The sequence below is a fragment of the Petromyzon marinus genome, unplaced genomic scaffold, assembly GCF_048934315.1.
Source record: "Petromyzon marinus isolate PM22_M1 ecotype Great Lakes invasive population unplaced genomic scaffold, UKy_Petmar_22M1.pri1.0 PM_Scaffold_31, whole genome shotgun sequence".
In the NCBI taxonomy this organism is placed as follows: domain Eukaryota; kingdom Metazoa; phylum Chordata; class Hyperoartia; order Petromyzontiformes; family Petromyzontidae; genus Petromyzon; species Petromyzon marinus.
This window is the reverse complement of record NW_027423291.1, coordinates 684043-697467: the sequence shown is the minus strand read 5'-3', so window position 1 is coordinate 697467 and position 13425 is coordinate 684043. Positions and strand designations below refer to the sequence as shown.

At 49.1% G+C, this 13425-nt stretch overlaps 1 long non-coding RNA gene across 1 annotated transcript; it reads left to right on the top strand.

The window, feature by feature from the left end:
* The first annotated feature begins 1671 nt into the window (after window positions 1–1671).
* Window positions 1672–5431, top strand: LOC142923175 (uncharacterized). Its single transcript, XR_012940573.1, has 3 exons — window positions 1672–1761; window positions 4034–4126; window positions 4991–5431. It is a non-coding gene; the product is annotated as an uncharacterized LOC142923175 (long non-coding RNA).
* The last annotated feature ends 7994 nt before the right edge of the window (window positions 5432–13425 follow it).

The window sequence follows — 13425 nt, the reverse complement described above, 5'->3', positions numbered from 1 at the left end:
GTGCAGTTTTAGGGACTCATTACGCCCCCTCCCGACAAGCAGACCGGCATCCGAACTAAAGGTAAGTGACAATAAAAACAGATATTTTTATTCCATTTAATTAACTTTATGTTTTGCTCACAATACAGTATTTATTACATTGTTGCATGCAAATGTACGATATTTTGTCTTACATATGACTTTGACAATGTTTCCATGTTTTGCTGAACCGTGATAACATCTTAAAAAACTTACAGTATGTGGATTTAAATACAGTACACTATTGTATTCAGACTTATGAACCATTCGACTTACGGACAGTTCTCAGGAATGGAACCGATAAGTTGTCTTATTCGCTAACAGCACCTTCCATTGGTATGGTTGACTACATACGATGCAAAGAAAGTTAAATATAGATACATATATATTGTACAGCACTTTCCCCAATAGTATGTTGATGTTCTATGGGGTATGTTTGTCTTTCTGAGTAATGTTTTAATTGGGGCGGTGTCATTTTCACAATTTCCCCAATGTTTTTACATTGGCCGACTTGCGCGTCAGCAATTTTCGCACCCAATGGATAAATCTCTTCTTCTTCTTCTTGGGCTTGGTGGTGGCAGAAGTGGTGGTGGAAGCTGTGGCAGCGGCGGTGGAAGGGGCATCGGTGGCATCATGGTACATTTGAGACACGGCGCATTTCAATTCTTTCAGCTGGCTACTGAGATGAAGGTTCTCTTCATGCAGCCTCTCTTCCCCATGCCACATGTCCTCGTGACGCACCAGCTTCCCACGTAGCCTAAACTGTTCCTGGCCTCTCTGCGGATCCAGGAAGTTCAACTCCGTCAGGTGGGCGTGCAGCGACCTCCGGAGATCTTTGTTTTCACAGCGCAGCGACATTTGCCGCTGTGCTGCATTGCAGTCTCGGAGAAAATCCGCATGGAGAGACTTGCTCTCCCTGCAAGGCACTCTCGTGGACTCCAGCTCCAACTGGCACTCTTTAAGCTGTTGAACCAGGCTCCTGTTCTCTCTCTGGAGAGTCTCTCGGTTCTCCATCAACTCCTCCTGCTGCTGCTGTAGCTCCAGACGGAGCATCTTGTTCTTCTGACAGAGCTCCACATTCTGCAGGCTCATCCTCTCCGTAGACAGCGTCGTGACCTCATGGTCAAAGTCTGAAATGGATAGCGTAAAAAGAAGATAAATGAAGATCCCCATCCCAAGCATGGCCAAGACCAGAACGTCAACGATCAGCAGCACCATGCTCACCTCGTGTTGACGGCACGCGGGACGGAAGGAAGTGTGAGACGCGTCACGAAGGGGCGTGTTATTTATCGCAACGTCATTACCGGATGTGACGTACGCTATGACGTAACAGCCATCCCTGCCCACTTATTGGCAATCATTGCCCATCACGTGACTCTACAGCCCCGCCCCTAAACGCGCAGCTCCTCCCCCATACTCCTTTTCCGCCTTCCCCACGTGACGCGAAGCGAGCCAATCACGCGAGAGGCGGCGCTCGGTAGGCCCCGCGTCCGCTTCCCGCCATGCTTGCAATGGGCGATGGGGGGGCGAGATCACTCCACGTCGCGAGCGGGAGGAGGAGGGACTAGGGGGAGGGGCCAGCAGGGACGAGGGGGAGGGGCCAGGAGGGACGAGGGGGAGGGGCCAGGAGGGACGAGGGGGAGGGGCCAGGAGCGGGAGGGGGGAGCCGTGGCGCCGCTCTTGGGCCGCGAGGCCTCCCCCTGGGCCCGCGGCGCCACGCGGAGACCGCGACAGCAGCAGCAGGTGGTGGTGGTGGTGTTTGTGGTTGTAGGCACGGGAGAGGTGGTGGTGGTGTTTGTGGTTGTAGGCACGGGAGAGGTGGTGGTGGTGTTTGTGGTTGTAGGCACGGGAGAGGTGGTCACGGACAGGCGGTGAGTGCCGGGTGATGGAGCGGGGGGGGTGAGGGAGTGGATTGCAGGGTGAGTGAGTTAATGAGGAGAATTAATAGGTGAGGAGGGTGAGTGAGTTGAAGGGTGAGGTGAGTGAGTGGGTGAGTGGTGAGTTCACGACAGGGAGATTGGGGCTGAGTGAGTGAACGCAGCGCACGGTAAAGATCCCCTGAGAGCATTCGCAAGAGTTGGACATTGAGTGCCGCTGTCAGGGTCCACACGCAAATTACTCACTTGGCATGATATACAAATTAACCATTGTAAACGATAACTTTTTAAAAAGTCCGCTATTTGTCAGAACTAATGCGATGTGCGTTCAGCATATTTGTAGCACGTTATAACCATCGTCAACATCGTCATTTAGAGTAACCATTAGTCCATACGTGTCACTTGCTAATAGTCCCCGGGTCAATCACAACTTTGCCGTGCGTGCAGGCTTTGTCTCTGGCTGCTCGCTAGGGCTGCGATGCCTTTCCATGCCACAAGATGACGTTCATTGCTCCTTCCACACCGCGACAATATTTACTGCAGTGTTCTATAACGCGGTAGTTGCGTTGCTGAAGAACACCGCGTTGTGTAAACTCCCTCGTTACAATGACTAATACAGGGTAAAGCACAGTCCGTGATAACAGCGTGAGATGCGTGTGTCGGCTGAACAAAGACCGAGGCGCGTGGGGAGCATCAGGAAGCATCCAGCAGCATCCCAATGCCTCGTGTGACGCTGTGCCCAGGCAGCCGTACAACCGCACATTCCTACTCGCGCGACGTGGTTCTGTTGACTCAATCGCGTTATATCCACTTAGCATCCGTGTCATAAAACGTGTTCCCTAATACATTCATCGTGCTATATCCAATTGGCGTTATGAAAACACGCGTTGAGGCAGAACGAACTCTATAAACTATTTTTATTTTACCAGATGAGACCCACTGAGCTATGTGGCTGTTTTCCAGAAGCAACCTGTCCACAAATGATAGATCAGCTAAATGGCTAATCACGTTAGAAATGTGTAGCACCAGCCACAAATACTCTAGACATGGATCCCCTTTGACAGGGTCAGTGTCTACTTAGATTCACTCACTCCGCCTATTGTCATGCGGCGTGTGCAGCTGCGTCGTGACACTTGGTAGAGTGCTGTCTTTGAGGCAGAGAGCTTTACAACCGTGTGCAGTGGTTAATTTGCTTAACAGCTTTACACCGAACTCCTTGCTTGTGGTAAAACATGTTTACGACTTTGCTGATCGAGAACTATGCAGATTTAGATTTATAGTAACATGTACTTGGTGTGAGATGAACTTCCAAATAATTTCCTTTGCTCAACATCTTGCAATTAATGTCTTTTTAAATGGTCAGTTTAAGTGATTCCGTGATGTTTATGTAACTTTACCATTAAGATAACCTATGGAGCACAATTATTTCAGTATTATTTTTCATAAGTAAACTTTAAACTGAACCCATATGTGATATTATATTGATTGATTATTTTATTTTCTAATGTAGTCTACATGCTCTTCTGGGGATATTACCCCACATTTACCATTCATTGATGTTCCCTTTGACATTGGTAATTGGCATTGTCACACCATAGTAATTCATGGGCAATTATGTAATTCTCTCTGTCTATCTCTCTCTGCATCTGTCTGTGTGGGTGTCTCTCTCTGCCGGTGTGTTTTTCTTTGTATGCGTCTTTCGTGTGTCTCTTTGTGTATTCCTCTCTCTGTGTGTGGATGTCTCTCGGTGTCTGTGTCTCTCTTTCCTCTTCCACGATGTGGTGTTGTATTTACATGCAAATTCTACCTCTAGCCCCGCCCACTTACTCTTGGGCTGAGCTTATCTCAAGCCAATATAACTTCGTGTTTCAGCAGCTTTCTCGCTATATTTTTTCACCTGATGATGGTTGCTTGTGTTGCGATCGAAACGTCGTGATCTATTATTTTTTCTACCTACGTGACTTTACCGAAAGAACCAAAGAGTATTATGATTGTAATTTTGATTGTGATTGTTGTGGTGGAGGTGGTGATATTGATGGTGGTGTTAACGATAGCGGTGATTTTGGTGGTTGTAATGGTGGTATTGATGGTGGTAATGGTGGTTGACTATTACCCCTCTCGTGTCCTTCCACCACCAGGTTTAAGAATCTGCTGGTGTCTGTGCTGGAGGTGGACGTCGGATATCTGTGCAGTCTGGAGTGGTGGACAATAGACTTCTGCAGCTCAACCAGGTGGACGCACTGGGCAGGGAGCAAGATGGTGGTGGCCTTAGAGACCCACTTACTCCCACAGAGAGCCATAGACTCACTCACAGAGTGCACTCACACAGAGAGCCAAAGTCTCACTGACACAGAGCCATAGGCTCACTCACATGGAGACACATAGACTCACTCACACAGAGAACCATTGATTAACTCATTGTTTTTTTCGGTAAAGTCACATATGTAGAAATACCATAAAATTATATTCACATAAATCAAGCACGACGTTTCGACCGCAACACAAGCGATCTTCATCAGGTGTAAAAACAAATAGCACATAAGGTGACATCAACGCAACACATAGAGAGTGTTAAACTGCACGGAGGTAAATACAACACGAAGATGAGAGACGAGAATTCAAAAAACCTAAGAAAATTTTACGTGATGCAATACCAGTCGGCCAACGACACAGTTAGACACTTGCCTGGCAGACCACGAATTTCAGAAGAGTGCTAAATTTCGTGTTCATCCTCTGGGTTGAACATACCAGCATAGACAGAGTGAACAAATACGAGGTATAAGATAGCAGAAATACATATACAGGGACACAAGAGGTAAGAAGAGGAAAGACGGACAGAGAAGCAAGAAAAAAGGGGCCGGATGGATGAACAGACAGAGGCTTAAAATAAGTAGTAGAGGTGGGGGGAGGGGCCGAAGAAAGCAAGGGGCACCCCACCCCACCCACCCCACCCACCCACCCCACTCACCCACCCACCCCACCCACCCCACCCCACCCCTCCCACCCCTCCCACCGATCCTCCCCCCAACCCTCCCCTCAACGCTCCTTTCACTCCTCCCGTCACCCCTCCACCCCTCTCCTTTCTGCTGCGTAAGGGCCAGAGGCTGAGAGCACAGCAGAGGAGGCTACACGGGGAACTGGGCCGCGTCAGGGGCGAGAGACGCGGGGCGACTCGACACTTCACAGCGGCCTTCATAGATGTGTACTGCTTCATTCATAGGAGCTCAATAACAGCACTTGCCCCACCAGTCTGTGGAGCTCCATGGGGGATGTTTGTGTCGGAGCTCGTGCTGTAGGCATAGACGACGCGCGACCGTGGATCCTCTATAGGGAGCGCTCGTCTGCTGTGGGTCGCATGGAGCTGCACGAGCGGACACCGCCGCAGCGATTCCCATACCGAGTCACGAGATAGGCGCTGGGAAACAATTGCGCTGAAGTGTGTTGCTGGGTGGATGAAGCGAGCACCACCATGGTGTGCTTGCCTTGTATGGTCAGTCGTGTGACTGATTATTATAATATATTAATTCACACCTGTGCACCGTGTCATGGCAGTTTCTCTGTTTTCCTTCATTGCATTTTTATTTCAGAAATATTTCACCTGCAAAATAGATTGAGTTTGAATATCTCATGCGAAAGGGTGCCCAGGGCATGTGGGGTCGTCCAATTGCACAGTGTTTAGCGCACATCACTACACACCCATGGACTAAATCCAGAGGCGAGTGACAAATGAATCAGTTCTGCCCCCCTCGCTTCACCAACCCGCACTAGTCGGCGTGGTGAAATATGGTAAAAAATCAACACGACCGACAGGGCATAGGGTGCCCATTATCCAGAAGGGCTTTACATTATTATCACATCCACATCTAATTGTGGATTTGGTTATTTTTCTTTAGTTATCTTTGTTGTATAAATACAACTTGACAAGATGTGTACTGCTTCATTCTGGTACATTTACTGTTTTTCAGTGCATTTCAGCACTGGGTGTGTTTGTTGGATTTATTGTTTGTCGATTTTTCATTGAACTGACAAATGGTGTAACCTGGTCCCTTGGGTACCCAGGCCTTCCTATAGTATAACTCCAGGAATCGGCAGATTTTTATTTTATTGTACCAAGTAAGGACCACTGAGCTATATAGCTGTTTTTCAAAAGCAACCTGGCCACAAATCATAGCTCAACGAAGTGGCTTATCACGTGGAAATTTGTAGCAGCCAAATACTGTAAACGCATATTTCTAAATGTGGAGGGAAAAAAACTCGAGGATCCAGAGAAAAACCCACGCCACCACGGGGAGAATATGCAAACTCCAAATATCCAGGCGTTGGGGTTGGAATCGAACCCACGACCTCCTGCATTCCAGGTGAAGGGGATAACTTGTTGCCACCACTGAGCCCCTTGTTAATCTGATGTGGTATACTGGTACAGCACCTGGTGGCCTCGGTCACTTTACTGACCTTTGCACCATTGTGTAGTCGGTTCAATTGAGTCGCAGACATACTCTTTGGAGGCAACAAATTTATTTATACCAACACGAAGGGGTAACTTCCCTTTTACCAGATAACCTATGGTGGTGGACCACCAGGCTATCTGCGCTAACACTCTGGGATAGCTACAACGAGCAGGACTCCAGCTTGAGTCCTGCCCATGTGTTGGTGACTCTTCACGGACGTTGAATGTAGATCTTTCAGAAGACAACAGCAAAGCTGAACCCCGGTCCCTCTGGGGACCCGGTTTATATGCTTACCAGTCGTGGCCGGCTCCGCCCTTGGCCACGACTACCTTCTCGATTCCTACTGCAAGATCTCGCCCTGACACGTGACTACCCACTAACCCCAACTTGTGGCCCCTGTGTAGAATTTACTCGTCATGTACCTTCCAGGGTCAAACAAAGTGCAATGGCCCACATTAACCTCATTCATGGCTGACACTTTCACACCCCTCCTATAGAGAACAGCACTGCACGCCACACGTGGTGCCACTCAGCGCCATGACTCCGCGCTCACCAAGCCCCACTAAGGCTGGTACTACACCCACATATATGGGGTGTCGGTGATGTAACTACATCGCACGCCGTGCCTCTCAGGCCGGCACTACACAGTGGCATTCCCGATGTCACTACATTACCCCCCTCCCCCCCCATTCGTAGCATTCAGCCGTCCTGGCTGTCAACTCCCCCTTAAAACTAACCAAGTGAATAAGTTCTAGATTTGAAGCTTTCGTGACTGCAAGGATCCATACTCTTTGGTTCTATTCGGTAAAGTCACGTAGGTAAAAAATAAAACAACAAAATTAATGACGTTTCGGCCACAACACAAGTGGCCTTCATCAGGTGAAGGGGACCGTACTGTCATGAGGACAGCGTTGGAGTGAAGACAGTCCAGCCCAGGTCGCGTCCTTTTAAGCTGTGTGGGAGGAAACAAAATACTTTGACAAAGGAATTAGCATAAAATGACCGTAACACACAAGAGGACCGGCACGGGGGGGGGAGGGGGTGTTAAGTGGAACGTAGAGGACCGGCACGGGGCGGGAGTTTACAAATGTAGGTGTGAAGTGAAATAAGCTTCTATGAAAGTTTGGTATATCACTATTTGGATAAATACCATTGAAAATGTTTGGTATGATTTAGAACATCTTTCCAATGGTTGCTTAAGTGAATAAGGTGATAAAAAGCGAGTAAAAGTGACTAAACGCTATGTGTGCCTCAATAATTAACAATAACAAATAGCATATAAATACCCAAGCCCACCTATACAATATATACACTAGCTACAAATGTACAGAACAACACGAGAAAGTATAAAACGCGAATGCACGGAATCCCCTCCATCACCAACAACTCCCATCCTCACTGTGTAACAATACCCATAAGCACAACAAAGGCTAGGTTCAGCCAATAACCGATATGGCCTACTGAGTGTGACAAGCAACTGATGGTGTGGGAGTGTGTGTGCATGGGTGTCACAAAATCCGAAGAGTTTTTGAGCGAGTCCTCGTGGCTGGGCCTCCAGTGGAGGTGGGCTCACTCTCTCTGGAGGTCCCAGGGGGAATATGCAACTGTCCAGTCGAAGAGCAGTAGGCCGGGTCGACGGGTTTTCCTCTCCCGAATCAAGTGAAGACAGCGCAGGTGGCGGCTTGGGGGACATCAGGCGCGCGGCACCTGAGGGAGGAAGCACACGACTCCGCTGAGGACCAACCTCAACGTGCACACATGCCAGCTCGCCGGATACATCTGTCCCTCGGCGCCCACAGTGTGGAGATGGAACAAACTCACAGGGAGCAATAAAGGGCTTAGGGCAAGAGGAGTGTACAAACCAACTCCGCCGCCCCAAGCGGATCTGGACACACTGCAGTCGAATGACCCGAATCACATCAACCAGCCCTCTCCAGGGTTTGAGCAAATTGGGCGATGTACCCAACGGTACCTGTGGACAGTGCAACCAAGCTCTGTCCCCAGAGCTTGGTTGCACTGAAGTACGGAAGCCCCTCATCCATTCATTGGCCAATCGGCACAAATCAGAATTTACCCTGGAAGTCTCCCGCACTTCACAGCACACGGAGTCAGAGATTTAAGATTTTGCCTTGTTGGGTGCGGCTTGTAACTGAACATGAATCAGGGGGTCGTGTTCTCGCTGACCTGATGACTCAACATGGAGGTCAGAGTCCTGTGCAGCCACCTCAACCATACCATCCGTCTGCGGATTGTGCGGTGACATGCGTACTTTCTTGGTTCACAACTAACGCACACCTCTTGCAATAATTTTGAAGAAAATGTTTTGCCCTGATTGTTCAGAAGACGTTCGGGAGCACTCTTGTCCATAATGTAGTGGGTAATAAACTGGAGGAAGCTTACTCTGAGGCAACACATTTATTATAACATTAACAGGTTATTACACAATGGGGTAATGGCCCCTTTCACCCGATACTCTATGGAGGTAGTCCCTCCAGACTAGCTTGCCTCTCACTGGCTATCACGGCATCTATACTGCTGGGGCTTGAGTCTTCCCTTGAGTCTTCACGGGTTATCAGCTGGAGCTTTCACTGGTACAAGCTCGAGCCGACCCTAGCCAGGGGTTCTGCTCTGCCCATTGGGCTCTTCTCTTCAGGGCTCCAGGATGCTCTTCAGTCTTCGGCCGGACAACAACTGCTGGGACCGCTCAGGGACCTGACATATATAGGCTCCTGGCTCACTCCGCCCCTGGCCACGCCTTCCTTCTAGGACCGTCTCCGAGGGTCTGGAGAATGACATCATCTCCCCAGCCCCCTTCCCGGGATCTGGGGTCCCGACCGTTGGTCACGATGCTCCCCCAGGGATTGCCTTGGCCAACGGCCCGTCATCATTAATCCAGCAGGTTCAGCCTCCCCTCTGCTCCCTACTGACACAAGCTAGTACTGACGGCTATGATTAGTGGCGATCATGTTCAACCATGCCACTACAATTACGTAGCCATTGAGGAATGCCTCAGTGATCTTTGCCGCCAACTGTTTGGGAAGCGGCCAGGCCACAGGCCATCATGAGAAATACTCGACTCCCACCAGAAAATATTTATTCCCACAAGCGGCTTCTACCACGTGCACTGCACACACCCCTTCAACAAATTGGCAGCATCCTCAGCCATGCCAGGCATCCTCAGCTGACTGAAGTTTGCAAAGTCATCCTTTATTTGGCTGAGAGTTATTGTTCAACTGCTGCAGCTTTTCCATCAGGCCCCCTCTGTTCATGCCAGATCTGAGTTTTGCATTGCCTTCTTAGGCCCTTGTAGCAGTTTTTACGTTCTTTTTTCAATTAAACACCACGTTTAATCACTAATCCATTCATTTCCAATATTGCAACAGGTTGTTGGGCAGGTCTTGGCGGCGTTGTTTACATAATCTTGAAATTGTCCCAAACTGTTGGTTCCTCATTAGACAGGAGTGTGCATTACCACTGCCCACCTCCACATTACAACCATCCCCACCATAAGAATTATATCCAGTATGAGCTGGAGAAGCTTTTGTTGAACTTCGAGAGTACTTCTAAGAAATGGGGTTTACGTTCATCCCCACATAAAACAAAGCACCTGCCTGGGTATTCTGTGTCATCGTATTCTCCCATCCCTCCACTCCCCATGAGCAGTGGGGCAGTTTTTGACAGAGCAGAACAATTTTCCATACCTGGAAAGGGTGCATGTGACTAGCTCCAGTTTGGCAGCAGAGGTCATGCTCCGAATCGGTTGAACATAATTATCTCAGCTGCGTAACACACTGTGAATGCTGCATTGCCTGTCGCTCCATGTAAAGCTCTGGGTCTTCTCAGCCAGATATTCCCTCCCTTCTCTACATTTGAGAAATTTGGATCCCTTTTAAAGGAACATCCACACTGGTTTTGCATATTCAAGTTGTCTACGATCCACCGTGGGCTTAACAAACTAGATTATGTGAGCAGCTTAGATCCTTGAATGATCTGGACAAATGCCCATCAGTGAGATACTAAGGCAGGTGAGGCAGCATTGGCTGAGTCATGTAGCCCAAATGCCCAGTCACTGTGTACCCAAACAGCTTCTGTTTGTCCAGATATAAGGGGCTTATCGCTATAGGCAAGAGTTTGACTGCTGTGTAACAGAAGGATGGTGGAGCTGTTTGGGCTTGCCAACAGCTCGACCAGTGGTTTCAAGATCAGCGTCTCTGGAGGAGTTTTGTGAAGGATGTCCGCCTCCAGCAATAACGGAGGGCGGAGGAGTGATGCTCACAACAACGAGCGGAGTGCAGAATGAGTAAAATGCAGCAAGGTGGAACAGTAGGGAGCACAGGTGGTAGATCTGCCAGTCATCCCTGTCACTCAACCCATGACACCTTTATCTATCCTGTAACCTCCTGCCTATGAGCCTTCGACAGTCCACATGACCTCAATGTGCACTTAGCCTGGCACAAACACTTTGTTGACGTCACCAATTTTGAGTGGCGAATGGCTTTTATTGTTATTGTGTTTATGTACCCACCCCTTCATGTGCCGTACTGGCCTTCTTAGGTGCTCGCTAGCAGAACTAATCCCAATAATGTAAAAAACGATATGGGAGATTTTTCTCATTTGTATCTTGTATGTTTGTGTACATCGCCTATGTGTGTTTGTGGCGAGCCATGCTGCACAACAAACTCAGCCACAGTTATCAATAGCACGTGATATCTACACTGGTTTTGGGTCCTCTAGGTTGAGTCTGCATTAAATGAGTGCCTGGTACAATGGGTAATCAGTATAACCTATGAGACAAACGTGGCCAGGTGTGGTGCTGGCCATTTCTACCCCACTTTGCGTGCGGGTCTTCAAAGGGGCTCACTAACAGCACTTGACCCACCAGTCTGTGGAGCTACATGGGGGATGTTTGTGTTGAAGCTCGTGCTGTCGGCGTAGAAGACGCTCGACAGTTTATCCTCTGTAGGGAGCACGCGTCTTCTGTGTGTAGCGTGGAGCTGTACGATAGTGAAACCAATAGAGTTGTTGCGCCTTGGGCGTAAACATCAATGTATGTCCATTTGCCAGGTGTTATTTTTTTCATTTCCTGTGGAGATGTGTGCTTTATGAGAGAAAAAGCGACTAAGCCCACGCCCTCACCCCCTTCTCCCTATTACATTATCTCCTCGTACTCTTTGACTACTCATAAAATCATACGTATATAGTGACACCCCAGGGATAAATTAATATTGCTTGTTATAGCACATTCTTGTAAAAAGAACGCTGGTTAAGTCAGACCGGCCTGTATATGTACAGTATAGATATTTAGTTTGCAGCAATGCAATACACACAGCTCAATACACAAAGAGTTAAATGTATAAATATCTCATACTAAAGAATGGATTACTTGGGTTTACAAACATGATGTACAAAACTCGTTATAGTCTCATGCTCTGCATGCTGTTGTAAATGCACGTGGTGCATACTCACTGACCAGATGCTTCGTTATTATTGATACTAATAAAAAATGTTAAATTAAGAATTTTTTTCATTAATTTCTCACGTTAAACAAATATAGGGAGGCGTTCATTCAGCGGTAGAGAGACAATGGCTGCTGATGATGATGTAACGTGCCGCTCATTTTGAAGGATTCCTAAGAGACAATGTAGGTGGAGATTCAAAGACGTAGGAAGGTGGCTGCACAGACGCATGGACCACTGCTGTCCTGTATAAGTGATTTATTTAACATAATGAACATTACAGTAACATTGACGCTGCCTCATGTGTGTACTTTAAGTTTTGGCTTTCCCACACAAACACTACCTCCACAAAAGGTCATGTTTACTCATTTCCGTGAAGCGTATTCAAGTTTCATTTATTAGGTATAGCCCTGTGAGCCATGCGGCTCTTAAGTCGGGTGCAACCGCAACAAACAAAATATGAATCTACATTGCAGAAAACTATTACACCACAACCAGACCAAAATAAAGCTAAAAAAACAATGTAACAACAGTAATCATAAGAACTGTGATTTTAAATTTAACAACAATATACATAACACGTACGACAAAACCTGCAGCCATAGCTGGCAGCACGACACTCCCAGTGTATGATGTGTGAGTGAGTCAGCAGCAGCGTGAGTGAGTGTATGATGTGCGAGTCAGCATATGATGATTGAGTCAGTATTAGGTTGAGTGAGTGTATGATGTACGAGTCAGCGTATGATGAGTGAGTTAGTATTAGGTTGAGTGAGTGTATGACGTGTTAGTCAGCGCATGATGAGTGAGTCAGTGTATGATGTGTGAGTGAGTCAGCGGCAGAGTGAGTGTATGATGTGCGAGTGAGCCAGCACACGATGAGTGAACCTGTGTATGATGAGTGAATGGGTCAGTGGTTGTGCGAGTGTATGATGTGTGAGTGAGTCAGCGCATGATGAGCGAGTCAGCGCCTGATGAGCGAGTCAGTGCATGATGAGCGAGTCAGTGCATGATGTGTGAGTGAGTCAGTGCATAATGTATGAGAAAGTCAGTGTCGGCTCCCTCTGCTCGCGCCATCGCCCCCCCCCCTCGGCTCCGTCGCCCCCCCCCCCGGCTCCGTCGCCCCCCCAGCTCCGTCGGCCCCCCCTGGCTCCGTCCGGCCCCCCGCCCCCCCGGCTCCGTCGCCCCCTCCTCCTAGCTCCGTCGGCCCCCCCCCTGGCTCCGTCGCCCCCCCCTCCCAGCTCCGTCGAACCCCCCCTGGCTCCATCGCCCCCCCCTGGCTCCATCGCCCCCCCCTGGCTCCATTGCCCCCCCCCGGCTCCGTCGCCCACGCCCCCCCCCCCCTGGCTCCGTCGCCCCCCCCGGCTTCATTGCCCCCCCCAGCTCCGTCGCCCCCCCCCGGCTCCGTCGCCCCCCGGCTCCGTCGCCCCCCCCCCGGCCCCGTCGGCTCCCTCCGTCAGCTCCCCCGGCCCCCTCACAAACGGCCCCGCCAGCCGTTGCTGGGAACGCGGTATGTGACGTCATACCACTTCTAAACAACCTCAGAGCACCCTCTACTCATACATTGAGAGCATGGGAGTGCCCACTACTTAGGGACTACCCAAGATCAAACCTGGCTCCCACCCTCTA